Source organism: Perna viridis, chromosome 11, assembly GCF_037379345.1.
Source record: "Perna viridis isolate PV_CMFRI_1.1 ecotype Kerala chromosome 11, ASM3737934v1, whole genome shotgun sequence".
NCBI lineage: Eukaryota > Metazoa > Mollusca > Bivalvia > Mytilida > Mytilidae > Perna > Perna viridis.
Window position 1 is genome coordinate 10,802,540 of NC_142455.1, and position 20,005 is coordinate 10,822,544.

The window sequence follows — 20,005 nt, forward strand, 5'->3', positions numbered from 1 at the left end:
TAGCAAATAAATTCAATCATGTGACTTCCGGCAAAAAAGTGTATCAATCAGTATTGAATTTAGTCAGTGTTTCCATCGAAACAATTGAATTTTGGGAAAACCCCAGAAATGTATGTGTACTAAATAATGTCACGTGGCACAGCAACCACTTAATCGACAACATTATCGAAACAAATGAACAATGTCAATGTATTGATAAATATAAAAGATGTTGCATTCAATATTTTGTAGCGTTGTGAACTATTACGTGGCAGCCTCTGTAAGAATTAGGCAGTCACTGTAGGTGAAATATAAATGGTATCGAAAACACCATTTTGAAAGTGTAACAGTAAGTTGACTATTTGTACCGTCATATCATATCAAGGAAAAAAAGACAGGATTTTTCCATCTCATTTTGGCAAATTGAGTAATAATTTTATCAAAATGCACAAAAAAATGCAGCGGAGCATATTTTGTTAATTTTGGAAAGTCGACCATTAAAAAAAACGCTTCCACCACAATGGGCAAATATGTTGTGGAAAATATCAGACAAATTGTAAAGAAAATTACGGCTAGACCGGTTCAAACCAATCCCTAAAAACCTGACACCTGTGTAAACCGATCGTCGTTACCCTTGAAATCTGTCTGTCAAAAGGTTTCTGCATGTTTAAACAGGTTTAACTGTAATTTTTCAACAAAAGGGTGTAACAGGGCACGAAAATAGTGCGCGGATTTCACAATTATAACAAAAGTAAAGGTACATGTACTTACCGGTATACTTATTTATTTTTTACTTTTTAGTTCCTTCAAATAGTTTTATATATACAGTGAGACCTGTCTAAACCGAATACTAAAAAAAATGAAAATGAACCTTTATTAACCGTACACACGTCTTTAATGTCAAACAGAGTTGGTTTACTAGACATATTCACTGTTTGTTAATTTTTTAATAAACATAGACAAACAGAAAGACTATGAAAACAAATCAACAAAAAGGATTTTTGTTTCATAACCATTTGCTATTTTGTGGAGTCCGAGTTGCTCATTTACTTTTGTTACTTTGTATGTATGATTTTAGTTACTTTATGTTCTTTGTTGTGTATGTCTGTTTTCCATGTCTGGTCTTTGTCCCTGGATTGCATTTTTTTTATTACAGCTATAACCTTGGTTCCCTCGATTACTCTTCAACAAAAAGCAGTTTAATATTACAAGAATGGATATGGGGAATATGTCAAAGGAACAGCAACTCCACCGAGATGAATATTGTCAGCTAGTTTGTTTTAGAAAATATTGTTTTACATTAAAAAATTCAAAATAGAAAGATTTTTTTAACAATTATAGTTACTTACAGTTATAGTTAGCTCTTTCTCTAATGTGTTTTATCAAAATTAATAAATTTCTGTCTTATGTTACGTGCACATAAAATGTAAGATGTAAAAAAACAACAGAATCAAAGCAGTTACAACCTGTCCGGTTTAAGCATGTACTACGGGTATCGATACATGTTTCAAAGACTATTTTACCCAATCGTACGTGTATGTGTTCGAGAAAAATAAATCAGTTATTAATTGTGTTAGTCACAGCTGTTCCCCAAACGTTCCCATTGTCACAGCTGTTCCCCAAACGTTCCCATTGTCACAGGTGTTCCCAAAATCAGTTTTTTACGGCTCCATTAGTTTATTGTTGTACCTGGTCAGCGATAGCACTGTTTATACAAATTCAAAAACCCGCTACTTCTGGTCCTTGCATTTAAAAAAAAATATTGATTGATACCCGGCTCTAATACATGTATAAACAGGTTTATAAAATAGAAAGTTTTTATTTACTTGTTAATTATCTAGTTTTATATGTTCAATTATTGTTGTGTGCTCTTAATTCTTTTTATATGATGTTCACTTATAATTATACGCAGGGGCTGCTCATTTCTTTTTATATGATGTTTATGTCTTGTTATCTGCTGTTCATTTCTTTTATATGATGTTCACTTATAATTATACACAGCAGCTGCTCACCTCTATTTATACATGTTCATGTCTTGTTATGTGCTGTTCATTTCTTTTATATGATGTTCACTTATAATTATACACAGCAGCTGCTCACCTCTATTTATACATGTTCATATTTTGTTATGTGCTGTTCATTTCTTTTATATGATGTGATGTCATTATGATATGGTTTTACAGTTCTTTTCCCAGCATGAAGTTATGTATGTTACAACTCTGTAATTGCCCTATTTCTACGTTCACGTGTGATTAAAAGTCCATGCTTAAAACAATGCGATTGTAGTATTGGTTGCGCCAAATTTATTATAGGTATATTACTACAGTTGTTGTTATTTATTAAGGTATGTAAAGACACATTGTTTCTAAATTTGAATCTATATTTACTAAAACACAGATGTTGGCTAAAACATCCGATTGATTTTTTGATTTATTGATCTTCATAAATTACATTGTTAGCGCAACTCCTCTGATACTACAGAACCGAATTTTACGAAACTTGGTATGTAGCAAGAACATCATATGCTGTTTTGCATATTACCAGGAAATTTTGTTATCCTAATTTTTGTAGGAGTTATGCCCATTTGAACTTAAAAGTTTGCCAAAAATCGTCATAAATTACCTTGTCACCGCAACTCCTCTGAAACTATTGAAACGAATTTTACCAAATGTGGTACATGTATGTAGCAAGAACATCATATGTTATGCGTGCCCTTTGAACTTACAAATTTGTCAAAAATCTTCATAAATTACCTTGTCAGTTCAAATTTTCTGGAACTACTGAACCTGTTAGCGCAACTTATCTGCAGCCTCTCAACAGAATTCATAAAGCTGTTCTGCGGACGTGATGGATACTGCAAGGGGATCCAGTTTGTAGGACGGGGAGGGGACATATGCTTTTGCAGACAAGATCAAACTTTTAATTAATTCTGTATTATTTTTTCGGTTGAGTTAAAGAATTATATCTGTACACATATAAGTATTTTCTTCAAAATGGCATGTTGATGGTAAAAAAAAAACTTTAGACAAGTATTTCTGGCATTACCACTTTATTCTTATAACGTAGGTGTCAATTTTGGGCCCCGTCGCTGCAATAAGATATTTTACTGGTGTTCAAATTATACCGTGTTACTGACACTATAAAAAAAGACAACGAAAATGAAATGTAAGAAAGCAACACGACGACTGAAATAGGGACAAAACAAGTACTGTCTTTAAAATAAAGATAGCCGACGCAGTAAAATTTGTTCTTTTTACTTATAATTTTCATCAGGAAATAACGCAATGCACGCAACTTCAATTTCCCTTTTCGAACCCCACTAAGTTATCAGTATTTGGCCAATCTGGAAGCAGAATTTTGATCAGGTGACTTGCATGTCAATGGAAGAGCGTCTTTAAGGTCAAATGGCAAAAAGCGAATCTATACCGACTACGTCCGAAAAAGAGAATTTTTTTTCCTTTTATTGGCAAGTTATCTTTTACAGTGTAACGTCTTATTAACAGAACTCTAAGGAATTTTCCGGTTTGGAGTGACCAATACATTTAAATACTGCGACCGTACTACATTTGTATTTTAGCAGTGTAAATACATTGACCTAATATTGCATTTTGTTTTTGAAATTGAAAATTTGACAGGTTAATTTCTTATTAAGTGTATATCTTACTCAGAGTTTCATCATTTGAATGTGAAATAATTTAAAATATTGTTAACCAAGAAAACGCCATATAATCACGTGATTTTTCGTTTTGAGGAAAAGATTTTTAAACATATTTGAACAAATGTTAGATGGTTTACATCACACCTGTCTTGATTGTACAAAGCGGATACCACGAGAAAGATCAAGAGTCCGTACATAGTGCTCCGGGTTTAGGATATTACTTCCGATTACAGTACAAGTGACCACCTTTAATCACTTATAACCTGTCTTAGTGATCGCCTGAATTCTGTAATAAATTGTCTTAGCGATCATCTGTACTTTGCAATAAACTGTCTAAGTGGCAACCTGTATTCAGCGATAACCTTTCTAAAGGACCACATGTATTTAGCAACAACCTTCCATAGTCGCCATCTGTATTCAGCAATAACCGGTTTTAATGACTACATGTCTTCAGCAATAACCTGTCTTAGCAATCATTTGTATTAACCTGTATTCAGCAATACACCGTCTTAATGACCAACTGTGTTCAATGATAAACTGTCTTACTGACCACCTGTATTAAGCAGTAACATGTCTAAGTGAACACCTATATTCAGCTATAAACTGTCGAAGTGACCATCTGTATTCAGCTACAGTATAACCGGTTTTAATGACCACCGGTACTCAGCAATAACCTGTCTTAACGACCACCTGTATTAACCTGTATTCAGCGATAGATCGACTAAGTGACAACCTGTGTTCAGCGATAAACTGTCCTAGTGACCACCTGTATTCAGCAATAACCTTCTTAGTGACCGCCTATATTCAGCGATAAACTGTCTACGTGACCACCTGTATTCAGCAATAACCTATTTCAGTGACCACCTGTATACAGCGATAACCTGTCTCAGTGACAACCTGTATTCAGCGATAAACTGTCTTAGTGACCACCTGTATTTAGCAATAACCTATTACATTGAACACCTGTTTTCAGCGATAACTCGTCCTAGTTGTCACCTGTATTCGACGATAACCTTTCTAAGGGACCACCTGTATTTAGCAACAATCTTCTATAGTCGGCACCTGTATTCAGCAATAAACTGTCCTAGTGACCACCTGTATTCAGCAATAACCTTCTTAGTGACCGCCTATATTCAGCGATAAACTGTCTACGTGACCACCTGTATTCAGATATAACCTGTCTTGGTGACCATCTGTATTCAGCAATAATTTGTCTCAGTGACCACCTGTATTCAGTGATAAACTGTCTTAATGACCACCTGTATATAGCAGTAACCTATCAAATTGAACACCTGTTTTCAGCGATAACTCGTCCTAGTTGTCACCTGTATTCGACGATAACCTTTCTAAGGGACCACCTGTATTTAGCAACAATCTTCCATAGTCGGCACCTGTATTCAGCAATAACATGTCTTAGTGACCACCTGTATTCAGCGATAAACTGTCTTAGTGACCATATGTATTTAGCAATAATCTATCAATGTGAACACCTATCTTCAGCAATAACCTGTCTTAGTGAAAACCTGTATTCAGCGATAACCTGTCTTAGTGACAACCTGTATTTAGCAATAACCTATCGAATGAACACCTTAATTCAGTAATAACCTGTCTTAGTGACAACCTGTAGTCAGCGATAAACAGTGTCAGTGACCACCTTGTATTTAGCAATAAACTATCAAAGTGAACACCTGTATTCGGTAATAACATTTCTTAATGACCACCTGTACTCAGCAATTAACTGGCTAAATGATCACCTGTATTTAGCAATAACCTATCAAAGAAAACACCTGCATTCAGCAATAACCTGTCTTAGTGGCCAACTGCATTTAGCTATAACCTGCCTTAGTGACCACCTGTATTCAGCAATAACATGCCTTAATGGCCACTTGTATTCAGAGATAAACTGTCTAAGTGACAACCTGTATTCAGCTATAATCTGTCTTAGTGACCACCAGTATTCAGCGATAAACTGTCTTAGTGACCACCTATATTCAACTATAACCTGTCTTAATGGCCACCTGTATTTAGCTATAACCTGTCTTAATGACCACTATTCAGATATAACCTGTGTCAGTGACTACCTGTATTCAGCTATAACCTGTCTTGGTGACCGTCTGTATTCAGCAATAACCTGTCTCAGTCACCACCTGTATTCAGCAATAACCTGTCTTGGTGACCGTCTGTATTCAGCAATAAACTGTCTCAGTGACCACCTGTATTCAGTGATAAACTGTCTTAGTGACCACCTGTATTTAGCAATAATCTATCAGAGTGAACACATGTATTCAGTAATGATCTCTCTTAGTGACCACCTGTAGTCAGCGATAAACAGTGTTAGTGACAACCTGTATTCAGTTATAACCTGTCGTAGTAGCCACATGTATTCAGCGATAAACTGTCTTAGTGACCACCTGTATTCAGCTATAACCTGTATTAATTACCACCTGCATTTAGCTTTAACCTGTCTCAGTTACCACCTGTATTCAACAATAACTTGTCTAAGTGACCATCTGTAAACAGTGATAACCTGTCTTGGTGACTGTCTGTATTCAGCAATAATCTGTCTCAGTGACCACCTTTATTCAGTGATAAACTGTCTTAATGACCACCTGTATTTAGCAGTAACCTATCAAAGTGACCACCTGTATTCAGCGATAAATTGTCTAAGTGACGATCTGCATTCAGCTATAACCTGTCTGAGTGACCACTTGTATTCAGCAATAACTTGTCTATGTGACAACCTTTATTCAACGGTAACATGTCTTGGTGACCACCTGTATTCAGCTATAACCTGTCTTAGTGACCACCTGTATTCAGCAATAACCTGTCTTAATGACCACCTGTATTCAGCGATAAACTGTCTTAGTGACCACATTTATTCAGCTATAACCTGTCTTGGTGATCACCTGTATTCAGCTATAACCTGTCTCAGTGACCTCCTGTATTCAACTATAACCTGTCTTAGTCACCACCTGTATTCAGCAATAACTTGTCTAAGTGACCACCTGTTAACAGCTATAACCTGTCTCAGTGACCTCCTGTATTCAGCGATAAACTGTCTTAGTGACCACCTGTATTCAGCGATAACCTGTCTTATTGACCAACTGTAATCAGCAATAACCTGTCTTAGTGACCACCGGTATTCAGCTATAACCTGGTTTATTGACTACCTGTGTTCAGCGATAACCTGTCTTAAAAGAATATTATTAAAATATCCGTTTGTATAGTACATTCAATGTAAAACTGACCTGTATATAAAGACCACCTGTTTTATGTGACCCTGAATAATCTCTTCCTTAGAAGGTCACATTAAAAGGGTTTTTACTATATATTATTTATTACATATATTTTTAATGTAAAAGAAGAAGGGGAAATCCAATCCATTATTTTTAAAAATCTTAAAAAAAGACTTTACAGATGTATTTATTCATGTAGATGTGCACTATGTTTTCCATAAAAATCAAAATTCATATAAAGTAAATTGTGCATAGATTATAATTGATTGACTGATTGATTGATTGATTGATTGATTGATTATCTTTATTTCCTGCATAGTTGAAGATTTTATATTTTAGAAACAAAATAAGCTATAATACAGACAAAGCTGTGTAAACATTATTATATACACAAATTAAATTTTCATAACAGACACCAAATTAATAAAATACATTCTATGCAGTTGATTTGCTGTAATAATATATATCACCTACAGAAAATGTAAGTAGGTGGTGAAAAAAAATGAAAAAGTTGAGTACATTTTTGTGACATATTCTGCTAAATACCACATGATGCGACCCTATTTATCGGACCATAATGCGTTCAAGGCAGTCGAGACTCCACCCAACATTGACACGACCAGGTCATCAACATGCCAATATGCTGATAAAAAAAATCAATTTGTTTTCTTTATAAATGTCTATAGACTGGATGACTATTTTTCACCAAAGGAATGTTGGTCGAAAAAATGTCTTTTAGACAGTTTTCAAAAAAGGAGAGAAAGTCATATTTGCGCAACAGTTCAACATTCTCATACGTGATTGATTTGCTACGCTACAATCTCCAGTCACCACTTGTGCAACACGTAAATTAAATAACTGCTTGAAAAACAATATTCAGTTAGCATGGCAAAGTCTACCAAAAAGCAAAAGTTTCATCTTGTCGACAAAACCTTCTATAGACCATAGGCTTAGGTTTGCTTTACAAGATTCAATAGTACTCTTTTTGAAAAATTGTAGTATAAATCTTGTGAAGTACCTATGTCTGTCTAGCAATTCAAGCTCATATTCAGTAATTCGACCCCAAATTTCAAGAACTCGTACCGCTGTGACATCTACGGCAACACCGCGTTCGAGTCCCGCGGAGGGAACGACCAAAAATTTGTATCGCAAATTTGACAGTTCTAACATCGTTGGAAATTTTTCAGATCCTTTATAAGTTTCTGTGTATCAGTTCGATCCGACGGAGCCGTGTAGCGAATAGAGTCGTCAGATTCTGAGACGTTTGTATAATATTGATTTGTTGTGACATGCATCATTAATTTGATCCTCAATCCTACATAACACCTAGATGAACTGTCCCGTACTACCATACATCGTGTACTAAGTCACAGCCCAAGATTAATCCTTTGTATGTAGTTATGACAGCTATGTACTTATGACAGCTATGATAGATACATGTTTTAATGTGCATAATACCTGAAATTTACGGTAATCTGGATTTTGTGCGAGTTGAACTTTGAACTTTTATTTAAAAAATAGGAGAGGCACATGTTTAAAAGGCAAACTTAAATTTCACATGTTTGTCCTGGAAACCATATAATGTAAAAGTTTATAAAACATTCATTGGGAGCACGTTTCTTCTGATATAAACAGTACGTTTCATGAAAAATCTTTGGTCCTTGCTTGAACGTACATGTAAATAAAAGCAAATAAAAACACATTCGCTTAAACTTGATCAGATGCTTTTGAAGAATGATATCACGTTTACTGCCAGGGAGACATTCCAAATAGGGTATGTAAGACTCGTCATGTGACTCCTTGGTTTCATGAGAATGGGTTCCCGTCAACCATTCAAAAGCATGGAGATTTGTCATTAAGATATCGTTGAATTCAGTATTTAAAAGCATAACATCTTAAAAAATATCGATAAAGATGATAATTACTACATGATAAAAATGTTAAGAAAAGCATTTAATAGAGGATTCTTCACTTCAATGCAGTGTTTCCAGATCCCTGAAGTAGACAATAAAATGTTAATTGGTCTTCGAATTTCAATGCGTTCTACATCGAAAATTCCGGAAAGGAAAATGAAACTAGAACCCTATAGGTATCGCCATATACAAATAATTATAGTTGATTATAAAAATTATCAACAATATGTGTAGACTTTCATGAAAAAAAAATGTATTTCCCAGATTCCCCTCATCAGTTCTCTTTTTAATATTCCGAAAATATGCAATACTCAGCTTTTTGATAGAGAAGATCAAACGTAAAATTAATAATCTGACTTTGATTGTATTTGCTAGCAAAAAGTAATGAAAAACCCACAAACCACATAATGCTTTTTCAGTCTTCTTATGCTATGTTTTTACCCTTTCTGTAATCATCTGTATTTTTGAGAAAATTATATATAACTGTCCCGTACTACCATACATGACCCGGCAAGCGAAAGCTATATTTTTATATAGCCTAGCTGGCCGAGTGGTCTAGGGCGCTGGACTTAGTGCAGGCGGTGTTGCCATAGATGTCACAGCGGTACGAGTTCGAGTCCCGCGGAGGGAACGACCAAAAATTTGCTTCGCAAATTTGACAGTTCTAACATCGTTGGGAATTTTTCAGACACTTATATATATATATATATATATATATATGTCTGAAAATTATATATTCTAAAGAGCAACAACCAAATGAAAAACTAAGACTGCTTATGTGATCAGTAACTGTTTCTGAACAAGAAATAAAAGTGAGTTCGGTGGGTTTTTGACATGCGTGAAACGCCTCCTGTCTGATTTTTATGAAGACTGCTTCTTAATCACAGAACATTTATCAAGCTTTAAAAAATGGTGGATAATAACTTTTTCAATTTTAATGCTCGTCACAAAATAATGATAAAAATACGTTTGCGGCATGCGATGATTCAATATAAGCACTCTTTTATAATTGATATTACAAAATAAGTTAGAAGTTTAAATGCAAGAATATGTTTGTTTGTTTGTTTGTTGGGGTTTAACGTCCGAGCAGCAATATTTCAGCTATATTCAGACGATGCAAGAATATGACGAATTTGATTAAATCGCAGCATATGTTCAGATAATATATTTACTACACGTAAATTTATTTTTCAATTGAGTCATACCATTATTTCTGCAAATATTTAATTGTCTTTCAAACCGTGCATGTGTGTACTCTAGTGATGATTCTCCTAAACCTTTTTGTGCATTTTTAACCCTTGAATTTCTGTGTTAGTTAATATTTATAACAGCAAGTAGGATGATGAATTGCAGGAGATAATTTTGATCTTCCCTTGATGAAATAACCTTCACCAAAAAAGCTGTAAAATTCAAATAATTACAAAACAAACAAACAAACAAACAAACAAGGCCACTTTATTCCTTTTACTAGTACTAGAAGCTAAACAAAACTAATTTCATTAGTTTTAGGCTTCAATACTACATGTAAAATTTACATTTTTAATACTTTTCCAAGACATTACTCTAACTTTAATTTTGGTTCCCTTGGTTACTCTTTAACACTAATAAGACAACGTGTCAGCATATTTGTAGATGTGATATCTCAGAATGCTCACTTGACTTACAAAGTAACATATTCCACCGGATCTGATTTAAGGAGGTAGACCTAGGGTAAGGGACACAACTCTTAAAAATCGTTGGAACGTTTATATTCAGCATTTTACATCAATCTTATGTAAGCATCCAATTAACTTGGATTCAATTTATTCTGCTTCAAACGAAAGCTTGAGAGTGTATTTGGTGAAATTGAATATAATACAAACATATCTTTGATTTCATGAGTTATGTCTCTTACCCTAAGTCTACCTCCTTAAACACACCAGTCCATGTGGGAATCGGAGGAAGGGTTGGGATTGTCGTATTGGGAAAACTGTGAAATCAGAGGATTAATTATTCAAGATACGTCTATCCCTCCTGATCAAATCACAAAGGGTTCATACTAAATATTTTTTTTATAAAAAAAATGATATAAAAATCAAAAAATGTAATGTAACTGTGTGTGTAACGTGCATTTCAACTTAAGAATTAATGAATTTTTTTTTATTGAGTAATGATAAATGGGGACTGATATATTAAGTAAATTAGTCTATAAACTTTACACAGCTGTATATTTATGAGTCATTATTGAGATGAAGCAATGTAACACATATAAAATTAGTATCTTAATATACAAAAAAGAGATTTTCAGGAAATCCAAACCTTATAATGGAATAATTTTTTTTTCACAGTGCAAAACTGGAGATGGTCGACCTTTGGTGTAAACTGAAACTATTAAATTTGTGGTATGACAATAATTAGCTCTGTCAACATAACCCTATTCAAATGAATTTAGTTTGTAATGGATTAATTGCTATTAATTGTTCTTGCAGTACATTTTATTCATTTCAAAACGAGAACGTTGGATCAATCGAATAAACCCTGCCATGAACTGGTCTTACATGTTGAGCCATTTTTCTTTAAGTGTAAGCGTTTGTAAGAATCAGGCAAAATGGAAAAATCAGAAACATGCATGTCAAAATCCCACCATTCTGACAATATAATACCAGTCAAAGATACTTTCTCCGTTTGAAAAGATCATTATTTGATCTCTGCAGGTCTGGCTTTGCTGAGAATTTTTTCAGTAAGATGTTAAAAAAAATGAGGTTTTTGACAGGGTTATATGCCCTTAAAATGTTCATTTTCAGTGCATTTCAATAATGTCCAGCATGATATGGCAAATCTTGACTTTTTCTTTTGATTTTGATAGTGAAAGTAGTCAAATGAAACTATCAAAATGGTGTTTTTTTTAAACCATGTTTCACCCCCTGCCTTATTCTTACAGATACTGGCACTTAATGTGTACCATCACAGAAGTAATATACTACCACTGTATCCTCTTTATGCTGTCTATTTGACACAATAGCAATAACTGCCAATTCTGATCTTCGATAAAGCTTGCTCTGGTATCGATACCTATGAAGTACTACAAAAAATAACAAAATTTAAGTAGTAGATAAGGTCAATAGGAAAAATTGAAAAACAAAAAAAAATGGAATAACACTTCGGTAAGACTACCGTGGGTTTGATTTCTAAACTGGTGAAGATGTATTCAAAACGTACGACAACAAAAAAAGGAATCAAGTATCAGTTTTTGTAGGTGTCAGTCAGGAGGTGATTCATGCTTGTCAAAAACCCATAAAAATCACCTTTACTTCTAATTCAGACACAGTAACAGATCATATCAAAAATCTTAGTTTGTCATCTGTTGTTGCACTTTTTAAATAAAAAAAAAAATGTACAAAATTGTGTTTGAATTGGTAGTGTGCAGGGGTTATGGTTCTTGATTTGATTTGGTTGATATCAGTAAGAAATGAGCGTTGTTGCACTTTTTAGAAAAAAAATATTTTAAAAAATGTATAGATTGTTTTTTAAATTGGCATTTTGCAGGAGTTGTGGTTCTTGATTTGATATTATTTGGTTGATATCTGTAAGAAATGAGTGCACATTATCTACTAAATGCAGATCAGAATACAGCAATGAAGATCATTACGTAAAAATATAGCATATGTAGACCGAAAAAGCGTCACTTGTTCAGTTGGGATTTTCTACACCATGAATAACCTCTACCGTAGGCAGTGTCTGAATTTAACATGAACCGGTATTTAAACCCTGTATATCCATTACAAGGATCCAGTTCGAGTGAATGAGCGCACTTCATTAATATGCATAACACAGCTGCCTATTCCTCATTTTGAACTGTTTATTGTGGTCAGGCCTTAATTTGCTTTTATTTTCAGTTAAAATATATGAAACGTACTGTTTCTTATCATTGAAGCACCAAAGCACAACATTTATTTAAATACAGTTTTTACCATTCTGTGTAAGAATCAGGCAATGAATGGCACATCATTTTTAAAGTGTTCTTTTGAATAGATGATGCATATTCTCTATCATTTGGTCGCTTTTCTCAACTTCTTGAACGGCTGAATATTTTACAATATCAAACCAAGGGACCATACGAATAAATGATATCAAAAACTCGCGATTTGCTGTTTTGTGATGACGTCGCATTATCAATAAAATCAAATTTGTAAAAGGAGACCTTGCATCGTTTCTCATGTCGATCTTCCACAAGAACTGGCGATATCATAGACGGACGATCGATAGGATTCCTCCCATGACAGAAATCGAATATCAAGCAGCTAATTATTTTAAATGAATCAGAGGAAAAGTTTTATATCTCGTAAAATTTGAATATTGCAAAATGCCACTTCGCTTGATTGAATTTTCACATTTTTGACAAATCTGTAGAGGCTCGTTTTTTAAATAAAATAGCTTGAGTTTATATTTGCGATATCTAACATTCACTGGTACTGAAATCTATGGGTATCATATTTTAAATCGGTCACTTATGTTGATTCATATAAAATTAAAACTTTAATAATTAAAAAAAAAATTTTTTTTTCCTTTCTTATTGCACGGAACATTCTTTTCTGCCATCTTGCAAAATTATATAGACATATTCATTTTCTATTAACAAAATGTAATATTGTATGGTATGATGTAAAAATAACGTCTGAAAATAATTTAAAAAGAAATTTTTACATAAAAATTGTATAATAAAATTACAAATATTATTTATATAAAATCTTTTTCTCAAGGGGAGATGTTTGGGGGGGGGGTGTTCTATAGATACAGTCTGTATATACTGGAAATTTACAGGTTTTTATATCACAAGAAAAAGAGTTCGGTGACTCCATATTTTCTTTTTGAAATATGAAAGAACATAATCTTAAAGATCTTTATATAAATTTATAAGCAATTCTATCGACCAGTTATATAGTAGTTTGCAATATTATATTGAAAACTCACTAAAGAATCCATATAATATGTAGTAAAATTGGTTTTTTTTTCAGGTTCAATTATTTCGAAATCGAGTTCAATGACGTATGTTTTTTTTTACATATAAATTCTATGTTCGTTCAATGTCGTCTTTGTGAAAAACCAGAAAAATCCATCCATATGTACTAAAAATATTAGATATGATCTACCTTAATCCATAAAATGTTTCGTTGTGCAAGAAACCGTTAATAACAATCAAAGCGCCAATGGCGTTGAACCTCGGAAGTCGTGACATACTTTTCGGTATTTTTAAAACTTTATAATCGGCTGATGGTTATTTGTTCTTTCTGTACTTCCAAAAAGATTAATTATTTACAACGGGGTCATCGCTTTCACCACTACTAGAACTACACATCCAAACAATACTGATGATTCGTAATTTCAATTTAAATTTCGTTTTTCTTTTCTTTTTTTTTTCAAATGCATTAATATGTTTGTTTGTTGGGGTTTAACGTCCGAGCAGCAATATTTCAGCTATATTCAGACAATGAACATGAAAAGGATGATAAAATGAACATGAAATGAAAAAAAAAAAAGGATGGGACACAAGGACAATAGGGTCGACAAACTTTGATTGCTTCTAGAAAAAGGGGGGATGGGTAAGGTCGGGCAATTTAGCCTCCTGTGGCGGAGCGCAAAGGTTCCTACTCCTATCGAATACCACAGCAGGGTTCTTTAACGTGCGAGGAACGTGGCATCTTTCCCATCACGGTGCACCACTATGGTTTGCGGTCAGGTTTTCCGTATTATAGCCTGACAACCCCAGCATGTAATATGCCAGGAATACCCCATTCCACCACCTGGGGCACACATCCCAGTTGCTCTGTGGGCAGAGCGCCTAGCCCCCGGCTAGGTTTCTGAGCACTATTTAGTCGCCTTGTACGACAAGCTTAGCGCTCAAATGCATTAATAATATAGGGGCCCCAATAGTTCAAATTTTGAATTTGAATTTTCCTTTGACAGACAATTATGTAATTAAAAAAAAAACGTAATTTGAAACGAATTAATCTATTTGATACATTTTAATATTCATTCGCCAGATCTCTTGCGCGGTGGAAGTACTTTTAAGGCGGTTATCAACTGGAAGTTATTTTGATTTTAAGATTCAGAAGTCACATGACTTCCGAGTAAAAATGACATGTCTTGAGTAAATGGCAATTATACATAGAACAGGTACTGATAGTAAGTACTAAGATCGCGATATATCCCAGCATGAAATATTGAACGTGCAACACCCATTAGTTACACTGTTTATCCTTACAAGGTAAAAATCCATATATATCACAGGAATATCATCTATGTATAGAAATTCTTAGCAGAAACAACGTGGCAAAGAATTGAGACAGATATGCTGATAAAAAAATGTAAAAGGCACCTGATGCAAAATTATTTAAATATTTCTTTACTTAAAAAATAAACTAATGATATAATTTTTGCACGTATTAAAAAATACGATATTTGCCATAAGGGTTCAGAGGGCCGTGCACAATTTAGGTACAAAAAATGTTCCCACTCAGATTTCAGCGTATATAGGCTTATTAAAATCTCTGAAATCATAGAATTACATTGAATATCATCTTATTTTACTCACGAAACTTTGTCGCTTCGATTTTTACCAAATATTAAAAAAGTACACTTTTTAGCTCAAACATTTCTGTTAAAAAATGATTTTTTTTCAACCAGTTTTCCTCAATTTGTTCTTACATGTACCTTCTGAAATTTTTAGCTGTAATCGGCTGTGATGTTGGCTTTAACTGGAATAATTTAACTACTGAATAAGTCACACCTTCTGAATTCGTGAAAAACAATGTCCAACAAAAATTGTTGAAAAGCGCCGCCATATTGACTTCCTCAACAACCACCTGTGATTACATATTTTCCTACGCAAGGGCTTCCAGTTACCCAACGGCTATATAAAAAAATACTCGCTGAAGCTAGTTTGTTATGGGCCTCGGTTCGCTGGACCTCCACCACCACGCTTTGATCCCCCAAGATATCATGGGCCTGTCAACAACGGACAGCAAAATATTCCACCTTTCCGTGGACCGCCGAACTTCGTACCACAATTTAACACTCCTAACGGACCAAATAACCGGCCTCTGCGTCCTCAAAATGGCAGATAGGATGGCGCTCACAGGAAACGAGCTGTTCCCCCCTCTGAAGAAAAGAATGATATTAACATTTTGTTCCTGAACGTATGTGGACTGAAGTCGAAACTCAATTGTCCAGAGTTTATCGAACTAGTTAAGTCTCATGATGTAAACATTTTTGTAGAGTCAAAAACAGACGAACTTGATGTATTAAATTTGCCAAATGGCTATTTATGTAATTCAAAAATAAGAACAAATTGTAAAAGAAAATCAGGTGGAATTGTGGTGATTTATCGAGAATATCTCAAACATTTTTTGAAATTCATTAAGACTAGTTCTAATTTTGTTCAATGGGTAATTTTTTCATCTGATATTATGAAGTTAGATAAAGATCTTCTTCTTGGTTGTATATATTTACCACCAGAAAATTCCAAATATGCATCTAGTGAAGCATTTAATGAAATTGAGGACGAGATGCTCTACATCCTAAGCAAAAATAGTTGCTGTGTTTGTACGGTTGGTGATTTTAATGCAAAAACTAGACATTTGAATGAAGTAGTAATTCCTGATGATTCTCTCTTTGATATTTTGGATGACATAGGAGATGATGATGATTTTAGATCATATATCTATGATTTTGAAGAATTGAAAAAATTATATTTTCCTCTTTCGAGATTCTCAGAAGATATTTCACCTGCTAGTAATTATGGTTACAAGCTAATTGATTTTTGTAAGAGAAACAACCTCTATATTGGTAATGATAGATTAATGGGTAATGACTATATGATTGGTCAAAAAACATGTAAAAATGTGTCTTTAATTGATTATATTTTATTGTCCTCAAGTGCTATTCCAATTGTAAAAATGTTTAATGTATTAGAGTTCAACCCCCTTTTCTCTGATGTACACAATGCTTTACAATTTACTTTCCACGCAACAATGAATAATTTTACTACACATTCCAACGATACACACCACGAACAAGCTACACGAATTCCTAGGTGGAACACAAACAAAGAAAACCGGTTTGTTGAAGTAGTGCAAGATGACATTGAGACAATCAACGAAATCAATAAAAAATTAAATGATCTGAATGACGCTGGTCAAGATGGAAAAAACATAGTCAATGATATTGTTAACTCCATTGGTGGCCTGTTCAAAAAGGCAGCGACTCATGCATTTAGCAAGAACACAACCACAAAAAATATGCACCACACAAAACATTTCAGGTTTGGTTCAATGGAGAATGTCATGAATCACGTCAAAAATTTCACAAGGCTCGCAATCGCTACAGCTTCATCAAAGACCAACACAACAGAAATGAGCTTAAAAAAGAGAGCAAGGAATACAAGCAAAACATGAATAAAGCATACAATAACTACAAACATAAAATGGAGGCTGAACTTAGAAAAACCTGCAAAACAAATCCTAAAGGTCTGTGGAAAATATTGAATAAATTAAAGCATAACAAAACATCAGACGAGGCTGATATTTCAGTTGATACTTTGTACAATTATTTTAAATCGTTACATGAAAATCCAAATGATGATGATGAGTTTGACATTGATCAAATGATCGATCCAAGTATTGTAAATATGTTTGATTTTGATATAACTGATGACGAGATTATTTCTGCTCTAAAAAGTTTGAAAAATTCTAAAGCAGCTGCTGAAGATGGCATTGTTAATGAATACATTAAGAGTATGTTAAATTTGATGTTACCGACTTACAATAAGCTTTTTAACTATGTAGTTGATAGTGGTACAAATCCTGATGCCTGGCTCACAGGAATTATTAAACCTGTCTATAAAAACAAGGGTGATAAGAATGACCTAGATAATTATAGAGCAATTTGTTTAACGTCAAACCTTGGTAAAGTTTTTACCTCTATTATGAACACTAGACTTAATACATTTGCTGATGAGTTAGAACTTATAACTCAAGCACAAGGTGGATTTCGAAGGGGATTCTCTGTTCAAGACAACACTTTTGTTTTACACTCTCTTATATCTTTGTATCTTTCTTCTGGCAGAAAACTTTTTTGTGCCTTCATAGATTTCAAGGAGGCTTTTGATACAGTTTGGAGGGTAGGGTTATATCAAAAACTATTAAAATCGGGTATAGATGGGAAGATGTTCAGATTGATATATAATATGTACTCAGATATTAAGTCATGTGTTCACTATGGAGAATCAAAAACTGATTATTTTACATGTGAAATTGGTGTACGGCAAGGTGAGAAATTATCTCCCTTTCTTTTTTCCGTTTATCTCAACGACTTAGAAAGTTATCTAGATGAAAATTCTTGTTCCAATTTACAATTCCTAGATTCTGTATTTTTTGATAGACTTGGTGAATATTTGAAACTTTTCATTTTACTTTATGCAGACGATACAGTTATTTTTGCTGATACGGAAGAAGAATTACAAAACTCACTTCGAGTGTTTGAATCCTATTGTATTTCCTGGAAACTTAAGGTTAATACTAATAAAACTAAAATTGTAATTTTTTGTAATAGAAGATGTCAATGTAATTTTCATTTTACCTTATTTAATGATAATGTAGAAAAGTGTGATTCGTACACTTATCTTGGGCTATTATTCAATTTTAATGGTCGTTTTTGTAAAGCCCGGGATAAACTTATTAATCAAGCTCAAAAGGCGATGTATGCTTTATACCATAAAATACGCAACTTGCACATTCCAATAGACCTTCAACTTAGATTATTTGATGCTCTAGTTACCCCTATTCTTACTTATTCTTCGGAAGTATGGGGCTTCGAAAATCTTTCAAGCATTGAGAAAATCCATTTGCAATTTTGCAAAAAGATACTTGGCGTGCGGTCTTCAACGCCAAATATTATGATATATGGAGAACTTGGAAGATACCCTCTAGAAACTAATATCAAGGTGCGTATGGTTTGTTTTTGGTATAAGCTTATGATCAATAAAAATAAGCTTTCTGGAAAATTATGTGACCTATTATATAGTTTATACGCAAACGGTAATCGTTCTTTGAAGTGGATTAGCTTCGTAAAATCTATTTTTGACAATATTGGCACGAGTGAGATATGGGATAATGTAAACTTTTATACATTGAATGCTTTAAAAGATATTGTAAAACAGCGTCTTAAAGACCAGTTTATTCAGAAGTGGTTCTCTGATACTGATAATTCCTCGAGAGGGAAATATTATTCCAATTTCAAGACTGAATTTTGTTTTGAGCCATACCTTATACGTCTTAAAGAAGCAAGTAGATTATATATATGTAAGGCAAGAACTTGTAATTTAAAAATCCCTATTGAGACAGGGAGATGGAATAGAATTCCAGAAAATGAACGAATATGTACACTCTGTGGCTCTGATATTGGAAATGAACTCCATTACATTGCTCATTGCTCAAACAACTCAGTCACTGAAATACGAAATGAGTATATACCCCCCTATTACAGAACGAATCCTACCCCACATAAGTTCTACGGTATGTTGAAGTATTGTAACATTAAAGTTTTGACTCACCTTTCTATCTTTTTGCAAAAGGTTGAAAAGATATTGTCCACATCCAGGTAATTTTCATGAATACACTGTTTGTTCCAAAACACTGACAAAATGTTACACAAATAAATTTTCGAGAATATTATCCTTTTTTATGTAAACCCATACATATATATACAATGCACATCATAATATTAAATTGCATGAATTCCGTTAATTTCACTGTTATACACTTCTTTCTGTGGTACGTACGCATGTACCTGTATAACGTACGGTAATAAAGCTCATTAATTAATTCATCCATAAAAGGTGTGGTACCGCCCATCATACCCCTCTAGGTCACATGACTGATGGATAAGTAATTGATAAATTAAAAAAGTAGTTAATTTTTTTTTACTTTTTTTATTTTTTGTAATCGGCGTGTTGTACTCATTTCGCTTCCTTGACTAAAATACTATAGGACTTCTAATCTGATATATATAATACTAATCAATCATGTACTTTATTGTATTGTAAATTTGTGTAAATTCATTATTTCATTTTCGCTCCTGTAGCGCTTATCAAGCGCCTGAGTGTTTTCTTGAATAAAGTTTCTGTTTCTGGTATTGAAATTATACATGTATTAAAATAATTTCTTTACGGTATTCAATTTTCA